The following is a 20085-nucleotide window of genomic DNA, read 5'->3' as shown; positions in this document are numbered from 1 at the left end:
AACAAATTCTTATTTACAATGAATAACACTACATACATAAAGAGAGACCTAAGACAACAAGATAGCAAGGCAGCAACACATGACAACACAGCATGGTAGCAACACAACATGGCAACAACATGGAATGAACACAACATGGTAGCAGCACAAAACATGGAACAAACATTATTGGGCACAGACAACAGCACAAAGGGCAAGAAGGTACATACAACAATACATCACGCAAAGCAGCCACAACTGTCAGTAAGAGTATCCATGATTGAGTCTAAAGGACATCAATAATAAGAAGAGACTTGCTTGGGCCAAGAAACACGAACAATGAACAATAGACTGGTGGAAATGTGTCCATTTGAGATTTTTGGTTCCAACCGCCGTGTCTTTATGAGATGAGGTGTGAGTGAAAGGATGATCTCTGCATGTGCTGGTGACACTGTCTGTGATTTATTTAGAATTCAAGGCACACTTAACCAGCATGGCTACCACAGCATTCTGCAGAGATACGCCATCCCATTTGGTTTGGGCTTAGTTGGACAATCATTTGTTTTTCATCAGGACAATGACCAAGGGCTATTTGACCAAGAAGGAGAGTGATGTAGTGCTTCATCAGATGACCTGGCCTCCACAATCCCCGACCTGAACCAAATTGAGATGGTTTGGGATGAGTCAGACTCATCGTGAAGGAAAAGCAGCCAAAAAATGCTCAGCATATGTGGGAACTTCTTCAAGACTGTTGGAAAAGCAGTCCTGGTGAGGCTGGTTGAGAGAATGCCAAGAGTCTGCAAAGCTGTCATCAAGGCAAAGGGTGACTATTTGAAAAATCTCAAATATAAGCTATATTTTTATTTAAAACTTTTTTGGTTACTACATGATTCCATATGTGTTATTTCATCATTTTTATGGCTTCACTATTATTCTACAATGTAGAAAATAGTAAAACATAAAGAAAAACCTTTGAGTAGGTATTCTAAAACTTTTGACCGGTTGTGTAAATATATTTGCTATAACATATATGGGGGATTGGAAGTGATGCAGACAACTACATTTATGAAAGCTAGAATCAATTTGTTATATTAAAGCTGATCTACCCCCTAAAATAGAACATTTAAAAGTTTTGTACTGATTCCTATGTTAATGTTACAACAAATATTTATTGGTTTGATGTGTGTCATGGGGAGCATCTAGACGCTGCACTTGGATGCATTTATTACATTTTGTCTTTCAGTTATTGATAAGCATGCACCTATTAAGAAACTGACTGTTAGAACTGTTAAGGCCCCGTGGATTGATGAGGAATTGAAAATCTGTATGGTTGAGAGGGGTGAGGTAAAAGGAGTGGCAAATAAGTCTGTCTGCACATCTGATTTGCAAACTTACTGTAAATTGAAAAGTTATGTGACTAAACTGATCAAAAAGAAGAAGACACTTTATCATGAAACCAAGATAAATGACATAAAGTATAACGGAAAAATGCTTTGGAATACGTTAAATGAAATTATTATCAGAAAAACAAATTTAACTCCATCAGATGGGAAAATACTGAGAATGGTAGCAGACTATTACCACTCCTATTGTCATATCTTTATGACACTATCCAAAGGTTGTTTTGTCGTGATCACAAGAAACTCTATAAATTGGAGTGGACATACTGATGATAGATTGACAGTAGGGCTGAGGCAACAGAGCCCATGGTGGATCAACGTATCAGTTTTCATTTTGATAAGGGATTAACCCAGGCAGAAATTGCACTATGTCTGTCAGTTGTAGATGGCTTCCAGTGTTGGCTACAAGACAATCCAATTTTAAAGACATGTAAAAGTGTGGTTACACTACTATTTTAAATGGATTGAATGTGGAATGTTCAGTGCAAGGGAAGTTAATATTGAGGTCTGTGGTTGCAGACTAACAATGGAAGTTGCCCACATGTCACGTTCCTGACCTGTTTTCCTTTGTCTTGTATTTATTTAGTTGGTCAGGGCGGGAGTTGGGTGGGTTTGTCTATGTGTGATTTTCTATGTTGGGATTTTGTGTTCGGCCTGGTATGATTCACTTTTTTTTTTTATTTTTTTTTTTTATTTTTTTTTATTTTAACCCATTTTCTCCCCAATTTTCGTGGTATCCAATCGCTAGTAATTACTACCTTGTCTCATCGCTACAACTCCCGTACGGGCTCGGGAGAGACGAAGGTCGAAAGCCATGCGTCCTCCGAAGCACAACCCAACCAGCCTTACTGCTTCTTAACACGCGCGCCTCCAACCCGGAAGCCAGCCGCACCAATGTGTCGGAGGAAACACCGTGTACCTGGCCCCCTTGGCTGGCGCGCACTGCGCCCGGCCCGCCACAGGAGTCGCTGGAGCGCGATGAGACAAGGATATCCCTACCGGCCAAACCCTCCCTACCCCGGACGACGCTATGCCAATTGTGCGTCGCCCCACGGACCTCCCGGTCGCGGCCGGCTGCGACAGAGCCTGGGCGCGAACCCAGAGACTCTGGTGGCGCAGTTAGCACTGCGATGCAGTGCCCTAGACCACTGCCCCACCCGGGAGGCCTGGTATGATTCTCAATCAGAGGCAGCTGTCAATCGTTGTCCCTGATTGAGAATCATACTTAGGCAGCCTGGGTTTCACGTGTGTTTTGTGGGTGTTTGTCTTTCGTGTTAGTATTCGTGCCACACGGGACTGTTTTCGGTTGTATTCTATTTGTTATTTTGTTTCATGTTAGTGTTCAGTTTCGATATAATAAATCATCATGAGCACTACCCACTCCGCGTATTGGTCCGATCCTTCTCGCTTCTCCTCGTCCGAGGAGGAGGAAGAATATGACAGCCGTTACAGAACCACCCACCAAACTCGGACCAAGCAGCGCGGCTACGGGAAGCAGCGGCAGCAGCAGCAGGAGCTAGCAAGGCAGAGTGGCTGGAAGCCCGAGAGGCTCCCCCAAAAATTTCTTGGGGGGGGGGGGGGGGACACACGGGGAGTGATGGCTGGGTCAAGTGGGAGACTTGAGCCAGTTCCCTGTGCTTACCATAAGGAGCAGTTGGCTAAATTGAGGTACGAGTCGGAGAATGTGGAGGAGTTATTGGACAGATTGGAGGAAAGTGAAAGGATGGGAGATTGTGAGACATTTGATGAGTTGTTGATGATATTGGAGGAGAGCGAAGAGAGAGAGATGTTGGTTTGGCGTAGTACACACGGTACTCGCCCTGAGGTGTGTGATTACCGTGGAGAGCGGGAGTACGGGCAGACACCTTGTTATGCGGAAGAGCGCACGGTGTCTTCTGTACGTGTGCTTAGCCCGGTGCGGGTTATTCCACCTCCCCGCACTGGTAGGGCTAGATTGGGCATTGAGCCAGGTGCCATGAAGCCGGCTCAACGCGTCTGGTCTCCAGTGCGTCTCCTCGGGCCGGCATACATGGCACCAGCCTTACGCATGGTGTCCCCGGTTCGCCACACAGCCCAGTGCGGGTTATTCCACCTCCCCGCACTGGTCGGGCTACGGGGAGCATACAACCAGGTAAGGTTGGACAGGCTCGGTGCTCAAGGGAGCCAGGACGCCTGCACGGTCCGGTATATCCGGCGCCACCTTCCCGCCCCAGCCCAGTACCGCCAGTTCCGGCACCACGCATCAAGCCTCCTGTGCGTCTCCAGAGTCCTGTACGCACTGTTCCTTCTCCCCGCACTCGCCCTGAGGTGCGTGCCCTCAGCCCGGTACCACCAGTTCCGGTACCACGCACCAGGCCTATAGTGCGCCTCGAGATTCCACTGTGCCCTGTTCCTGCTCCCCGCACTAGGCTTGAGGTGCGTCTCTCCAGTTCGGTACCACCAGTTCCGGCACCACGCACCAGGCCTACTGTGCGCCTCAGCAGGTCAGAGTCGGTCGTCTGCCCAGCGCCATCTGAGCCATCCGTCTGCCCAGCGCCATCTGAGCCATCCGTCTGCCCAGCGCCATCTGAGCCATCCGTCTGCCCAGCGCCATCTGAGCCATCCGTCTGCCCAGCGCCATCTGAGCCATCCGGCTGCCCAGCGCCATCTGGGCCATCCGTCTGCCCAGCGCCATCTGAGCCATCCGTCTGCCCAGCGCCATCTGAGCCATCCGTCTGTCCCGAGCCATTAAAGCCGTCCGTCTGTCCCGAGCCGTCAGAGCCATTCGTCAGTCAGGAGCCGCTAGAGCCGTCCGTCAGTCAGGAGCTGCCAGAGCCGCCAGCCAGTCAGGAGCTGCCAGAGCCGCCAGCCAGTCATGAGCTGCCCTCCAGTCATGAGCTGCCTTCCAGTCATGAGCTGCCCTCCAGTCATGAGCTGCTTTCCAGTCATGAGCTGCCTTCCAGTCATGAGCTGCCCTTCAGTCATGAGCTGCCCTTCAGTCATGAGCTGCCCGCAAGTCATGAGCTGCCCGCAAGTCATGAGCTGCCCGCAAGTCATGAGCTGCCCTCCAGTCATGAGCTGCCCGCCAGTCATGAGCTGCCCTCCAGTCATGAGCTGCCCTCCAGTCATGAGCTGCCCTCCAGTCATGAGCTGCCCCTCCAGTCATGAGCTGCCCCTCCAGTCATGAGCTGCCCCTCAGCCCGGAGCTGCCATTAGTCCGGAGTTGCCCCTCTGTCCTGAGTTGCCCCTCTGTCCTGAGTTGCCCCTCTGTCCTGAGTTGCCTCTCTGTCCTGAGCTACCTCTCTGTCCTGAGCTACCTCTCTGTCCTGAGCTACCTCTCTGTCCTGAGCTGTCTCCTCTATCTAGGGGGGACCTTTGTGAAGGTTCCTAGACCAGGGTCGGGGGCGAGGGTCACCACTCAAAGGACGCTAAGGAGGGGGACAAAGACAATGGTGGAGTGGTGTCCTCGTCCTGCGCCGGAGCCGCCACCGCGGACAGATGCCCACCCAGACCCTCCCCTTGAGATTTAGGGGTGCGTTCCGAGTCCGCACCTCAGGAGGGGGGTACTGTCACGTCCTGACCATAGTTCTTATGTGTGTTGCTTGTTTTAGTGTTGGTCAGGACGTGAGCTGGGTGGGCATTCTATGTTGTGTGTGTAGTTTGTCTGTTTCTGTGTTCAGCCTAATATGGTTCTCAATCAGAGGCAGCTGTCAATCGTTGTCCCTGATTGAGAATCATATATAGGTGGCTTGTTTTGTGTTGGGGATTGTGGGTGGTTGTCTTCTGTCTTTGTGTTCTGCACCAGATAGGACTGTTTTCGGTTTGCACATTTATTGTTTTGTTGTTTGTAGTATTCTCATATTCTTTATTAAATTATGTTGAACACTAGCCGCGCTGCATTTTGGTCCTCTCCTTCATCCCAGGAAGAAAGTTGTGACACCAAAGTTTACCAGACTATCAATACAAGTTTATTTTATTTTAATATTGTTAATAGTTTTAACAAGGAGATTGGCCTGTCGATATTAGCAAAAACACAGTCACAAACAACAATTAACAAGTAGTACAGAAAAATATAAATAGTAAAACAGGTGAAGTGAATCACAGGTTGAGGTTTCTAAATAATCCATCAATTAAGTGTACTTGTAAGGGGTGCGTATCTGGTGGCAGGGAAGTCAGACGCAGGAGAGCAGAACTTGGTAATAGCCGGAGCCGTTTAATAGTAAAACCAACGGCATAAGAAATACAAAGTATGGGCACAATAACCCGACACGCACCAGTCAAACAAAATGTGCATAAGTACTTACAATAAACAATACCACACAAAGACATGGGGGGAATAGAGGGTTACATACACAACACATAATGAGGGAAATGAGAACCAGGTGTGTGGGAAAACGAGACAAAACAAATAGAAAATGAAAAATAGATTGGCGATGGCTAGAAGACCGTTGACCGCCGAACACCGCCCGAACAGGGAGAGGCATCGAATTCGACAGAAGTCGTGACAGTACTCCAACAGTGTATTTGTCTTTTCAGTGACAAATGGTGGGCAAAATGTTGTGGTGCTGAAGGACAGCTCTGCCATTCATCCAGTAATAAAAATCAGCTTACTGACTAGACACATAATGTAATATGTATGCCATTGTTTGCCTTTTATTGCTGGAGCTTTGATAAGAAGGACCAGGCCTATACACTAGCACATGGCTACATAAAACAGATGTGTTCTAGTCAAAGGTCTTAGTTCTTTGTAGAGTCTTACAGCCTTTGGTCCACTATGACACTGCTGTCAATCTATCATCAATATGTTCACTCCTAATTATAGAGCTTATCTGGTGATCTCGACAAAACAACCTTCATGAGATAAATAAGTAGTGATCTCGACATTACAAGGGGATAATTGTTATATTCAAATCTCCTCTCTGAACTTACGTAGTTCTTGTCTATTAACTTCTTCTGGCTGCAAGCCCGAAGCCAGGCACAATATAACAACAGCCACTTCAAGTGCAGGGCGCGAAATTCTAAATATATTTTTCCGAAATATTTAACTTTCACACATTAACAAGTCCAATACAGCATTTGAAAGATACACATCTTGTGAATCCAGCCAACATGTCCGATTTTTAAAATGTTTTACAGCGAAAACATGTTAGCTCACCACCAAATACAAAAAAGGACATACATTTTTCACAGCACAGGTAGCATGCACAAAACCAACCTAACTAACCAAGAACCAACCAAACTAACCAAGAAACAACTTCATCAGATGACAGTCTTATAACATGTTATTCAATAAATCTATGTTTTGTTCGAAAAATGTGCATATTTGAGCTATAAATCAGTTTTACATTGCAGCTACCATCACAGCTACCGTCAGAAATGGCACCGAAGCAGCCAGAGTAATTACAGACACCAATGTCAAATACCTAAATACTCATCATAAAACAATTCTGAAAAATACATGGTGTACAGCAAATGAAAGACAGGCATCTTGTGATTCCAGCCAATATTTTCGATTTCTTAAGTGTTTTACAGCGAAAACACAATATAGCATTATATTAGCTTACCACAATAGCCAGAAACACAAGCCATTCCCCAGTAGCAAAAGTTAACGATCGTAACAAACCAGCAAAAGATATATAATTTTTGACTAACCTTGATATTCTTCATCAGATGACAGTCCTATAACATCAGGTTATACATACACTTATGTTTTGTTCGAAAATGTGCATATTTAGAGCTGAAATCAGTGTGCTAATTACATTGCATTGTGCTAACGTAGCATCTTTTTCCCACAACGTCCGGATATTTTTCTGACACTCACATATTCTGACCAAATAACTATTCATAAACATAACTAAAAAATACATGTTGTATGGGAAATGATAGATACACTAGTTCTTAAAGCTACACTGGTTGTGAATCCAGCCAACATGTCAGAATTGAAATAGGCTTTTCGGCGAAAGCAAACGATGCTATTATCTGAGTTAGCACCATTGTAAACAAAGAGAGAGAAGCATATTTCAACCCTGCAGGCACGACACAAAACGCAGAAATAAAAATATAATTCATGCCTTATCTTTGACGAGCTTCTGTAGTTGGCACTCCAATATGTCCCATAAACATCACAAAATATCTCAAAGGTTACCTGTAAACTTTGCCAAAGAATTTCAAACTACTTTTGTAATACAACTTTAGGCATTTTTTTACGTAAACAATCAATAAAATTGAAGATGGGATGATCTGTGTTCAATACAGGATTAAAACCAACTGTAGCTAGCTTTCTGGTCATGCGCTTCTAACAAACAGGACACTTCGAGTGACCCTCCTTCAAGATAGCCGTACTTCTTCATTACATAAAGGAATAACCTCAACCAATTTCTAAAGACTGTTGACATCCAGTGGAAGCGGTAGGAACTGCAAGAAGGTCCCTTAGAAATCATCTGGATTCCCAATGAAAATTCATTGAAAAGAGAGTGACCTCCAAAAAAAAATCTGAATGGTTTGTCCTAGGGGTTTTGCCTGCTAAATAAGTTATGTTATACTCACAGACATGATTCAAACAGTTTTAGAAACTTCAAAGTGTTTCCTATCTAAATCTACTAATACTATGCATATCTTATCTTCTGGGGATGAGTAGCTGGCAGTTTAATTTGGGCATGCTTTTCATCCAAAATTGCAAATGCTGCCCCCTACCCAAGAGAAGTAAATTTTCTGAATTATTTCATGTTTTGAGTGGACCCCAGGAAGAGTAGCTGCTGCTATCGGGATCGTAATAAAATACCAAATACCACTCTAACCATTTAGATGTGTAAACTTGCTCTTACAGAGAACTCTCCTCTTTATCTACGAAACATTTTCTTACTCAACATCAGACACTCGGAGGGTTGCGTATACAGTAGCTATAACCAAAAATATGTATCCCTGTTGTCATCATTCTATGAAACGTAGCAAGTCTCGGACACCTTTTCTCACATATTTCTCACAAATTGATATATGAACCATGAATTCTGCTCTGTATCAGAGAATTCTGCAGGAGAATGTCAGGCCATCCGCCTGTGAGCTGAAGCTGAAGCACAGCTGAATCCAGAAAATGATCCAAATCACACAATGAAGTCTACATGAAAATGGCTCAAAAGCAACAAATTTGAAGTTTTGGAATGATGTAGTCAAAGTCCAGACCTAATCCCAATTGAGATGTTGTGGCAGAACTTGAAACGAGCAGTTCATGCTTGAAAACACACAAATGTTGCTGAGTTAAAGCTGTTCTGCATGGAAGAATGGGACACAATTCCTCCACAGCGACATTAGAGACTGATCAACAACTACAGGAAGCATTTGGTTGGAGTCATTGCAGCTAAAGGTGGCACAGCCAGTTATTGAGTGTAAGGGGGCAATTACTTTTTCACACAGGGGCATTGGGTGTTGCATAACTTTGTTTATGAAATAAACGAAATAAGTATGTGATTGTTGTGTTATTTGTTCACTTAGGTTCCATTTATCTAATATTAGGTTTTGATTGAAGATCTGATAACATTCAGTATCAAAAATATGCAAAAGTAGAGAACATTTGAAAATGGTCAAATACTTTTCACAGCACTGTATTTCATAGTTCTGAATGAATTGATGACTTGATGTTCAAACAACCCCCATTTAAAATGCCCTATTACCGCACTACCCAAATCTGCATTTTGTAATACTATTATCTCAAAGCCATTACCTTTCGACACCCCTGATAAGTAAATTGAAAACTACTGTAAGTAGCTAGAGGCTCTAAAATGTGAATTGTGGAGAGACTGTTTGTGCTAAAGTATGAGCATACCAAAGACTACAAGGGAGATAAATACACGTTTTAGTTCAACAAATCTCATTCATATCTGAAGCTATTATTCATGTATCAGGGATTCAATATGAATGTCTACGTTGGTCAAGGGACTACAGCTGCCTTAGATTGATATCAAGATGGTTTCTCTCAGTTGTTATATGCTGCAAAATTAATCATGCACCTAACTAAATACATATGGTAGCTAAGTGTGATAAATCGACATGGACTGTCTAAAAATGTAACATCTTTTACCTTCTCTAGAGTCCAATTTGATGTTAAGAATTTGAAGTATAGATTTTTAATCCTAATAACCATCTGCTTTAGCTACATGTCTGCTGTCAAATCCACAGCTCCCTGCTTTAATGACATACATCGAAAGCAATATCACACATGATCAGTCATTTAAAATAGTTTGTCATGCGTGTTATCATGAGTGAGTCGATTTAAAGTGGGTAATTCCACGACCATAGAGTAATTGTAATCAGACAATGGCATGGCAGGGACAGATACAGGGGAATAGAAAGCTATAAGCTGAAATTGATCAACGTGACCTTGGGCTGGTTGAAGCAGGTCTGCTGTAAGTGCTAATAGCATACAACTTGTGGACCTGTTGTATCCGACATGTTGTGCAAACCCTTTGGAGTAAGTGTGATGCTCAGTGATGCTATAGGGTCAAACGTTATATGGGGATATCAGAGAAGATGGCTGCAAATGTCATTGGGAAAGCATTAAAAACAGAACTTGAACTCAGATTTGGGAATTTAAAATATATATAGAAAAATTCCCTGTACTGCCTTCTGTTGTCAATAATTGTCAATATACTTGTCTCTCATTTCCCTACTCTTTTGACAAGGAAATTAGATATATGAACATGTACCGTAACATCCATCATCTGTACTACTTCTACTTCAGTTAGGATAACCATCTGTCGAGTCCAGCTGTGCATACAGGACATTCCTAAAAGTTTCCAATACATATTTCATGGATAACTTGTCACGACTTCTGCCGAAGTCGGTCCCTCTCCTTGTTCGGACGGCGTTCAGCGGTCGACGTCACCGGTCTTCTAGCCATCAACGCTCCACTTTTCATTTTCCATTTGTTTTGTCTTGGTTTTCCAAGACTAAATGTATATATCCCTCTGTTCCCCCCATGTCTGTGTGTGGAATTGTTTGTTTGTTACGTGTGGTTCGCATCAAGCAGGTTTGCACCGGTTATGTGTTTGACCCATGTGTTTTGTTTATTGTACCGTTTGTGTACTTTGGGCGTTATCGCTGTTTTCCTTCGGCATGAATAAAGTGCGCCTGTTATCACCCATCTCTGCTCTCCTGCACCTGACTTACCTGACCAACCAGTTGCGCACATCGTGATATAACTACTTTATTTCCATCTGACAAACGAGTTAGGATCTCATTGTCGTTAAATAAATGGAAAAACATTTCCCCTAAGAGTTAGAGCATTATTTTTAAACAAATTAACATAAACCATAATAAATGTTTCACATGCACATATACACTGTAGTTTTTGCATACAGTTGTGACATAATTCAACATTGCATCCATGCTTTATCAATATTACAGCCAAAGTCTTGACTATTGAGTCACAGAAGTCCCCTAATGTGACCGACCAGACGGCCTATCTCTCTCCTTGGAGAGTGTCTCTGAGACCTGTGGCATGTCTCCCCCTCTAGCCTCCAGCAGTCCAGCTTCATCTAGCCTGCTGAGTAGTTTTTAGGGCCCAGCCAGGGGGGATGACAGGGCACTGGGTAATAGGACATTCACCCTCCTCTCCTCTCAAAGGACCCCAGGAAGTTGTGGTATTAGCTTTTGTGTGTTGTCCATCAGTAGCGATGCTCCTCCATCTCTCTATAGTCTACCAGTCCTCCCCAGAGAGCTTGAGACCAGGTTTAATAGTGGCCTGTCATGCCTCTTTGTCCATTCTCTATCTTAGAGGAGAGATTACCTCCTCTCTATTGGCTGCTACCTTCTATGAGTTATTCAATGCTTAATTATATATCTCTGTGACCTCATTATTGAATTATTCCTGAAATTCCTGAAAGCATCCTTATGATAGGCTAAGCTTCCATGATATCTGATCATAGCTGACTGGGTCCCGAACTCCAACAGATATGATTCAATTGTTTGAATATGGTAGAGATAAGATGATGAAGCTTCAAAACAAATCTCATATCGATGCTAATCTCAAATTCGGGGGATAAAATTGAGTACTCACTACCTTACCCTATCCCACCCAGTCCTTAAAAGTCTCTTAATAGTCTCACAGCCATGTGGATGCATTTTATCCCCTTGTTGTACATATATATAATTCATTTATTCTTTAAGTTTCTGGCCTGAACCTCAATTACAATATTGTGTGAGCCATGAAGTCAATTAACATGAGTAATGGCCAGGCCCACAAAATGGGGCAACTATCTCCTAATCATGGTGCAGAAAAGGGTCAAGGCTGTTACACATGCTAATACAATATTATCCTCTGTGAAAACATTAGGAAATGTAAGTTATTTGTACTATAAACCAGCCCACAAATCAACTGAACAAAAACACTAAATATTTTGTTAGCAAAACTGATTTACCCAATAATGTATTGCCCCCCACCCTGGACATTTAATAAATCATAATCTAATAATGATTTATGGCAGATTATCTTAGGGGAATGGTATGAGGCATGTCTCTTGAGGAATGTGAGGGTGTTGATTGAAACTGTGGAGATGTGTTGCAGCAATTGGTCTTTGGAGGGAGTAGTGCGGCTAGCTTGGCCAGTCTGTAACCTCACTCTCCCCCTTACAGGATGGTCCTGCAGGCAGGCAGCTAGCCATCTGACAGGCCTGCTGTTAGTTAGTTCATACATGAAGGTGTGCAGTGCAGAAGGCTTATCAGATACCTGTCTGAAGGATAGGGAAACCTAATTAAAGGATAGGGAGGTGTAGATACAGTCACACCAATTCCATAAAGGGGTGAAGTCTCCTCACAATGTCAGCCCATCTTCTGATTGTTTGGTGCACCAGCAAAATGCTTTCTGTTAAAAGTAGAGAGAGGAAGTAGCAAGCAATACCTTTCTGCAAATGTGTTTGTAATGTCGTCATGTTCTTGTCGCAACTGCACTTTCAAACTCTTCTAGGTATCTATTGTTGTAAAGTTATAGCATGACTTCCAAAAGCCACCTCTTAAGTAATGGCCTTAAGAAAATAATCAGTAGCTAGCTGCTGGAAAAACTCTGCTGCCGTGACTTGAAGACAACATGCAAAGTACAGGCAAGGAGACTGTGACCTCACGCTCTTAGAAAAAAGGGTTCCAAAAGGGTTCTTCAGCTGTCCCCATAGGAGAACCCTTTTTGGTTCCAGGTAGAACCCTTTTTGGTTTCATGTAGAACCCTCTGTGGAAAGGGTTCTACATAGAACCCAAAAAGGTTATACCTGGAACCAAAAAGGGTTCTCCTATGGGGACAGCCAAAGAACCCTTTAGGATCTAGATAGCACCTTTTTTTGTAGTGTAGGCAACACAATACACATCTTAGAGAATAACATCCAATAATGAAATGGATCACTTTGGTGACCAGAAAGGGTTGTCTTCTTCCCTGGGAAAATAGAATTGAATCCCTGAACCTGCATGCACCTCCTTAGCCAATCAGCTTATTTTCCATTGAATGAGCTGCATTTTACACAGTAATTTATGGTCATTTGTAGCAGGAAGTTGAGCAATGTAGGGAAGAGAAACAGTGCAGTGCTGGTCACTGCTGAGACTGAGACACCTCGTTCTCACAGTAGGGAGCGGTGGACAGGCTTCATGCTGGTCACCAGCAGTAGCCCACGGTACTACCACCCCGCTGTGACCGTAATGAGACAAGTCGACCTGCCGCTGGGAGAGGCGGTAATTACAGAGGCACTGCTCTCTACTCCTCCAGCCCCCAACTCCCTCTCTCTTTATTTAATTATCTCTATTACCTCTCTTTCAGGAAGCCTTCTCTTTCACTCTCTCGCAAACTGTCTCTCTCTATTTCTCAATTTCCCTCGCTCACTCTCCCCCGTTCTCTCTCCCCTCTCGCTCTACCCCCTATACTCTCCCTCATTCTCCCTCTGTCTCTTTCTCTCCCTCCTCCTCCTGCACCCAGCTGACAGGAGTTCTTTACACTCTATGCATTCACACATTATCAAGTTGTGACTTTCTTTGGGTTGGTCTTCAGAATCTTTAACATCAGTCCTCACAGAAATGGAAAATAGCTTTGTCTGTGTGAAGGTTTACTAAGGGTTGACATTAACTCCCAGTCAATTGATGTTAATCCACAATTACATAAATATCATGTTCAATATCATCCTACTATCAATATCCTATATTACTCTTACATTATTTCAGAACTTAATTGACAGTAGGCTTATTTAACATGGTATTGCTTTAGTGAGAACGTTTCAATGTATTGTTATTTATTAACATGCATGCTCTTTCCAATCGTTTGAATAATAGTTGGTTAAAGGGAAATCTTGTTATTTTCAAAGCTATGGTCGATATCTGCAAATCCCAATAAAAAGCCAACACTGTTTTATGACCACCTTTCATTTTCACAATGTTGGTGAGATTCACTGCATCAGCTATTTCAAATGTACATGCATGGAACTTCCAAACTGCTTACAGTCACATATCCACATAGTACGTTCATAGAAAAGTGAGTTGCTCACAAGGATTATGAAAATATTACTTTTGTAAAGTGGGTTTTAGAATTGCTGTGAAAGACAGATTTGCATTATTATAGTTACCATTGGCTCTGTGAGGTCTTGAATAGATATGACCCATAACTCAATATTTTTTATTCACTTGGCAGGGTTATTCAAAGGGCATTTAATTTTGGGCAATATTTCATGGTCATCTGAACAGACTCTGTAATCTTTATTATTTTGCCATGGCAGACCTTTTGTAATATATTATGACTAATTTACTCTGGGAGAGAGAACTTGGCACTGGCCAGGCAAGCAAAGTAGGCTGCCTTTCAAAGTAGGCTGCTTCTCAAATGGACGCCATGGTAACCTAACCTTCACATGGAACTACATCTCTGTTTAGGTTTAGAGAGAGAACAAAATGAAATTGAAAACATTCAACTGTTTTTGAATGTTCAGTTTCCTAGTAGATGTTTTTATTTTTATTGACCACACAGGCAGTATTGAAACATCATATCTTAACTTTTTATTCACAGTGGTAATGGATTGAAACTTTTGGAGTACTGTCATTCCAAGTCCAAAATGTTTTAGTTTGTGTGTTTAATTGGCAAAACATAGGCTATTGGATGCAGGGGCGCAACTTGATTTTAGAATTAGGGGGGACATGGGTCTTTAAAAAAAAATATCCAGTAGGATAAACAATCCAAACAGCCTACCCAACCACTCGGAGGTGTCCGCATGGTCCTAAAGCACACCATCGACTAGTTTTGTATCACATGCCAATGATAAAACTGTGTGGGACAAAAATGCCATTTCAGAATGGCAGGTCCCCCCGTCCCCAGTGAAAGTTGCACCCCTGATTGGATGTGATTACAAATTGCAGACATTCTGTTTAGGAAATCGTGTGGTGTTTTTCCTGGTGATTGTGCTGCAATAATGTCGTATCTCATGAAATTACAGCTCCCATGATAAATCTAGCTTCACATGCCAGATGTTTCCTGCAGAGAGGAGTGGCTGATGCTCTTTTTCCAAAGTTTTATTCAACTTTTCTAAGATATTACATAATATCCAGATAATGTGTGCTTACACATAAGCAAAAACACGAGCAAACCACATGCAATGTTATCATTAATGCCACAGTAATAACATCTGGATTCTGTCAGACTGTATATGGGAACAGCTTCTCCCTTTTCTGTCTAGATAACACATTCATCAAAAACTGTAACAATATTAAAGTACACACAAACACACACACACACACAAAACAATGTCATAGGCATTCAGCGATTCCAAACAACTCTTCACTCCATAATCAAGTGTGAAATTGAACTGTCACTACACAGTGATTGTGCTGGCTTATCCTTGCCAGGAGAAGCAGCTCACATGAAGCTTGATAAACCTCTAGTCAACACAATACTCCTGACACTGACATATTATAAATGCCAGTCAGGTCTCAGCCCTCCCATACAACCATTTACAACCATTTTATTTGACATAATACTGAAAAATGTATCCACATACATCAATCAAATCAAACAATCAAATGTATTAATAAAGCCCTTTTTACGTCAGCGGATGTCACAAAGTGCTATACAGAAACCCAGCCTAAAACCCCAAACAGCAGGCAATGCAGATGTAGAAGGTGTGTGTGGCCGTATCGTTTGGATATCCGGGTGTCCACTGAAAAGGAGCACAATAGTGAGACAATCTTAGGAGAAGCCAAGGTGAGCGTTGAGAGGTCGTCTAGGCCTGACCTAGATTAGAATAGAGCAAAGGAGGAAGGTTAGCGCTGCCATATTGAACAGGGACAGCAGTCACGTGTGCTGTGAGTGGTGTCTGTCTGCAGCACATTACGCTTTTGATCCATTGTCCCCCTGTGAAATATATTTTAAAGTATCATCTGTTTCTTGTTCCACCGTTCTTATTTCACGGGTGAATTCACCCAGTTTGTCACTGGCTAGTGAATATACCACTGGGCCAAGAGAGAGATGGGAAACAGAGAGAAATGTCATGGCTGACATGGAACACCACTCAAAACAGGGTCAAATTCATGATCCGACAAATGTCTTGTTTGACAATGTTAAATATATTATCATTATGACAATAGATGATTTAGACCAGTGGGGGCACAGGGTCCCCAATTTGTATTTATTTATTCTAATCTATTATAAGTATTATTATTTTAAAAGTGTATTATTTTCTATTTCTATTCTAATCTATTATAAGAATTATTATTTTAAAAAAGTGTTTTATTTTATTTTAAGGAACTCAGTCCAGCTTTAAATTTACTCTTGAAAGTTGTAATAGTAGAATGCACAAGGTGCAATTTCAAACTTGGGTAGTGCATCATCAGTTCCTCTTGTCATGTTAGTCATTAATGTTTTTTAATTTAGTTTTTTTAACTCATATATATTGTTGTAATTTTTTTGTCACTCCAATATCACATGAATACACATTAGACATGGCAAAATTTATAGAATTGCAAGAAAAATTGCAACATTTTCTTTGCACACCATGAGAAAATGTGTAGAATTGTAGGAAATAAGCTTAACACCTACAAAATTCTCTCCACCAACAACAGGGGTGTGAACAGTTTGTGGCATGAACAGTGCATGTGGCAGTAGAAATAGAAAAGGTTTGGGAACCCCTGATTTAGGCAGTGTTGATCAGCCTTCCATCATACTGTATGTTGTTGACTATGATATAATAACCTGTGTTCTCAGACAAGGTAAATTAATCTCTTGTCAGTCTTGTCATTGTGGTAGTTAGAGACAATGAGGGGAAAGACGTATGATTATGTCATCTCCTGCTAAGCCACCAGGGTGAATGGAACGCTGCACTGTAGCTCCAAATTAATTGTGACATTTAAAAGTCAGAGGAAAATAAGACGCTTGCATTAATGAGCCATGGGAGTTCCGACGGTTTCTAGTCGCCTCATGACTCTTACTGCAATGCTAGTGCTTCTGGAATTCTTGGAGGGCGAAGAGTACTGGCTTTTATATCGCTTTATATCAATGTTGTGGAAGATAGTTTATGCACGGCAGATCTGATGCCCTTCCCTTGATGCATTTTCAATAACAGGTATAATGACACTACCGATTAGTTTAAAGTGGCAATATGTAACTTTTTGGGTTACCTGACCAAATTCACATAGAAAAGTGAGTTATAGATCTGTAATTCTACTTGAAAGCAAATCAAATTAATGTTGTCACATGCGTTGAATACAACCTTTCCGTGAAATGCTTACTAACAAGTCTTTAACCAACAATGCAGTTCAAGAAATAGAGGTAAGAAAATATTTACTAAATAAACTAAAGTAAAATGTTTTAATAAAATCAAAAAGTAACACAAGAAAATTACATAACAATAACGAGGCTATATACAGGGGGTATCGGTACAGAGTCAGTGCGGGGGTACAGGTTAGTCAAGGTAATTTGTAAAGTAGACAATAAAAAGTGAGTGGCAGCAGTGTAAAAACAAAGGGGGGGGGGCAATGTAAGTAGTCCGTGTGGCCATTTGATTACTTGTTCAGCAGTCTTATGTCTTGGGGGTAGAAGCTGTTAAGGAGCCTTTTGGTCCTAGACTTGGCGCTCAGGTACCGCTTGCCGTGCAGTAGCAGAGAACAGTCTATGACTTGGGTGACTGGAATCTTTGACAATATTTGGGGCCTTCCTCTGACACTACCTTGACCCCAGTGATGTCCTGGACCATGCACATTACCCTTTGTAGCGCCTTACGGTCAGATGCCTAGCAGTTGCCATACCAGGCGGTGATGCAACCGGTCAGGATGCTCTCGATGGTGCAGCTGTAGAACTTTTTGAGGATCTGGAGACCCATGCCAAATCTTTTCAGTCTCCTGAGGGGGAACATGTGTTGTCATGCCCTCTTCACAACTGTCTTGGTGTGTTTGGACCATGATAGTTTGTTGGTGATGTGGACACCAAGGAACTTGAAACTCTCTACCCGCTCCACTTCAGCCCTGTCAATGTTAATGGAGGCCTGTTCGGCCCTCCTTTTCCTATAGTCTACGATCAGCTCCTTTGTGTTGCTCACTTTGAGGGAGAGGTTGTTGTCCTTGCACCACACTACCAGGTCTCTGATCTCCTCCCTTTAGGGTGTCTCATCGTTGTCGGTGATCAGGCATACTACTGTATGTTGTCAACAAACTTAATGATGGTGTTGGAGTCGTGTTTGGCCATGCAGTCGTGGGTGAACAGGGAGTACAGGAGAGGATAGAATTATGGTCAGGGGGTCTACAGTAAAGGTGGTCTAGAGTTTTTTCCCCCCTCTGGTTGCACATGTGACATGCTGGTAGAAATTAGGCAAAAGGGATTGAAGTTTGCCTGCGTTAATTGGAGCCCCGCTTCTGGATGAGCATTTTCTTGTTTGCTTATGGCCTTATACAGCTTGTTGAGTGCGGTCATAGTGCCAGCATCGGTTTGTGGTGGTAAATAGAGGCTAAGAATAATATAGATGAGAACTCTCTTGGTAGATAGAATACCTCATGATAAGCTGTAGATCGCACTAACTCAGGCAAGCAATACCCCGAGAATTCTTTAATAGTAGACATTGAGCACCAGCAGTTTTTGACAAATAGACACACACCCCCGCCCCTTGTCTTACCAGACGTACTTGCTCTGTCCTGCCGATGCACAGAGAAGCCAGCCAGCTCTATATTATCCTTGTCATCATTTAGCCACTTCTTGGTGAAAAACAAGATATTACTGTTTTTAATGTCCCGTTGGTAGGATAGTCTTAATCGTAGATCGTCCAGTTTGTTTTCCAATGATTGCATGTTGGCCAATAATACGGAGGGTACCGGTGGTTTACCTACTCATCGACACATTCTTACAAGGCACCCCGCCCTCCTCTCTCTTTTTCTTCATCTTTTCTTCACGTGAATGACAGGGTTCTGGGCCTTGTCTCGACAAAGCAGTATATCCTTTGGTTCCGACTTATTAAAGAAAAATGATTGTCCAGTTTGAGGTGAGTAGTCGCTCTTCTGATGTTCAGTTGCTCTTTTCGGTCATAAGAGATGGCATTAAAATGATGTACAAAATTAGTTACAAACAATGTGATTTTTTTTTAATCATAAAACAGTTGGTTAGGAGCCCGTAAAACGGCAGCCATCCCCTACGGCGCCATTATTACAAACAACTAAGAAGCAGTGATTCATCTAAGAAGCCGTAGATATGTGTGTTATTTCTATGCTTCCCTTAAGTTTTTTTTTTTTTTTACTTTTGGTTTTGTACACCAATTTCAAACACAATATTTTTTATTAGGGGAAAAATACTTCACAGCGGTTTAGATGGTACAACAATTCTCTACACTATACTATCTTATTTTGTAACATAAACTGAAATTATGCAAACTATTCGAATTTTAGCAACCAGGAAATAGCGAAGCAATTTCTGCATAGTGAAACTCTAATATTTTGATGATTGTGTCCCTTGAGCTGAAAAAAGTTAGATCATAATAAGATGCCTCTAGTCCAGAACTGTGAACCTTTAAAGCAAGTTACTAATCTTGATTTGTAATTAATTATAGGATTAATTACATCAATCGAGGTTCTCTTCTGACAAACAGTCTTCTAGGACAGATGGGTAAGTTATTAAAGTGAATTCTTATTTAAACTTATTTTTGAAGTCCCATGAAAGTCCACAATTTATTATGTATGCTCTCAGAGATGAGCCAGCTCAGCTGATCTTGGTAAATCAGTCAATCTAGCAAAAACATCCCCGCTATTATTCATGGTGCTCCAGTCATTAGGGGTTACACTTCAGATGTTCACTACATACCTGCTCACTTGCTCTGTCAAAAGACTGACTACAGAATGAAGAGAAGGGCTGTGTCCTAAATGGCACCCTATTCCTTATAGAGTGCACAACTTTTAACAAGTCCTCATAGGATGTATGATGTAAGGAAGAGAGTGCCATTTGGAACACAGACAAGAAAACGGGTTATCATAAAGTCTTGGCTCAGTCAAAGGACACTGAATCAAAATAGCTCATTAGGACCACTGGAATAGAAAATAGGAACCTCTAACAAACATTGAGTTGGATTCTGAACCTACTCCAGTGATACATCACTGATGAATCATGAATAAGTGCCTAAAAATCAAACCTAGGTACTCTCACATTGTTCAAAGCATCTATATTCCTGTTTGAAGAGTGATTGTGTGACCTCAATTATAGCGAGCTACATATTAACTAGGGCCAATTTGCAGTTAGATTCAGCGCACA

The sequence above is a fragment of the Salvelinus fontinalis genome, chromosome 26 (genome assembly GCF_029448725.1).
Source record: "Salvelinus fontinalis isolate EN_2023a chromosome 26, ASM2944872v1, whole genome shotgun sequence".
Lineage (NCBI taxonomy): Eukaryota > Metazoa > Chordata > Actinopteri > Salmoniformes > Salmonidae > Salvelinus > Salvelinus fontinalis.
Note: the sequence above shows the minus strand (reverse complement) of the source record.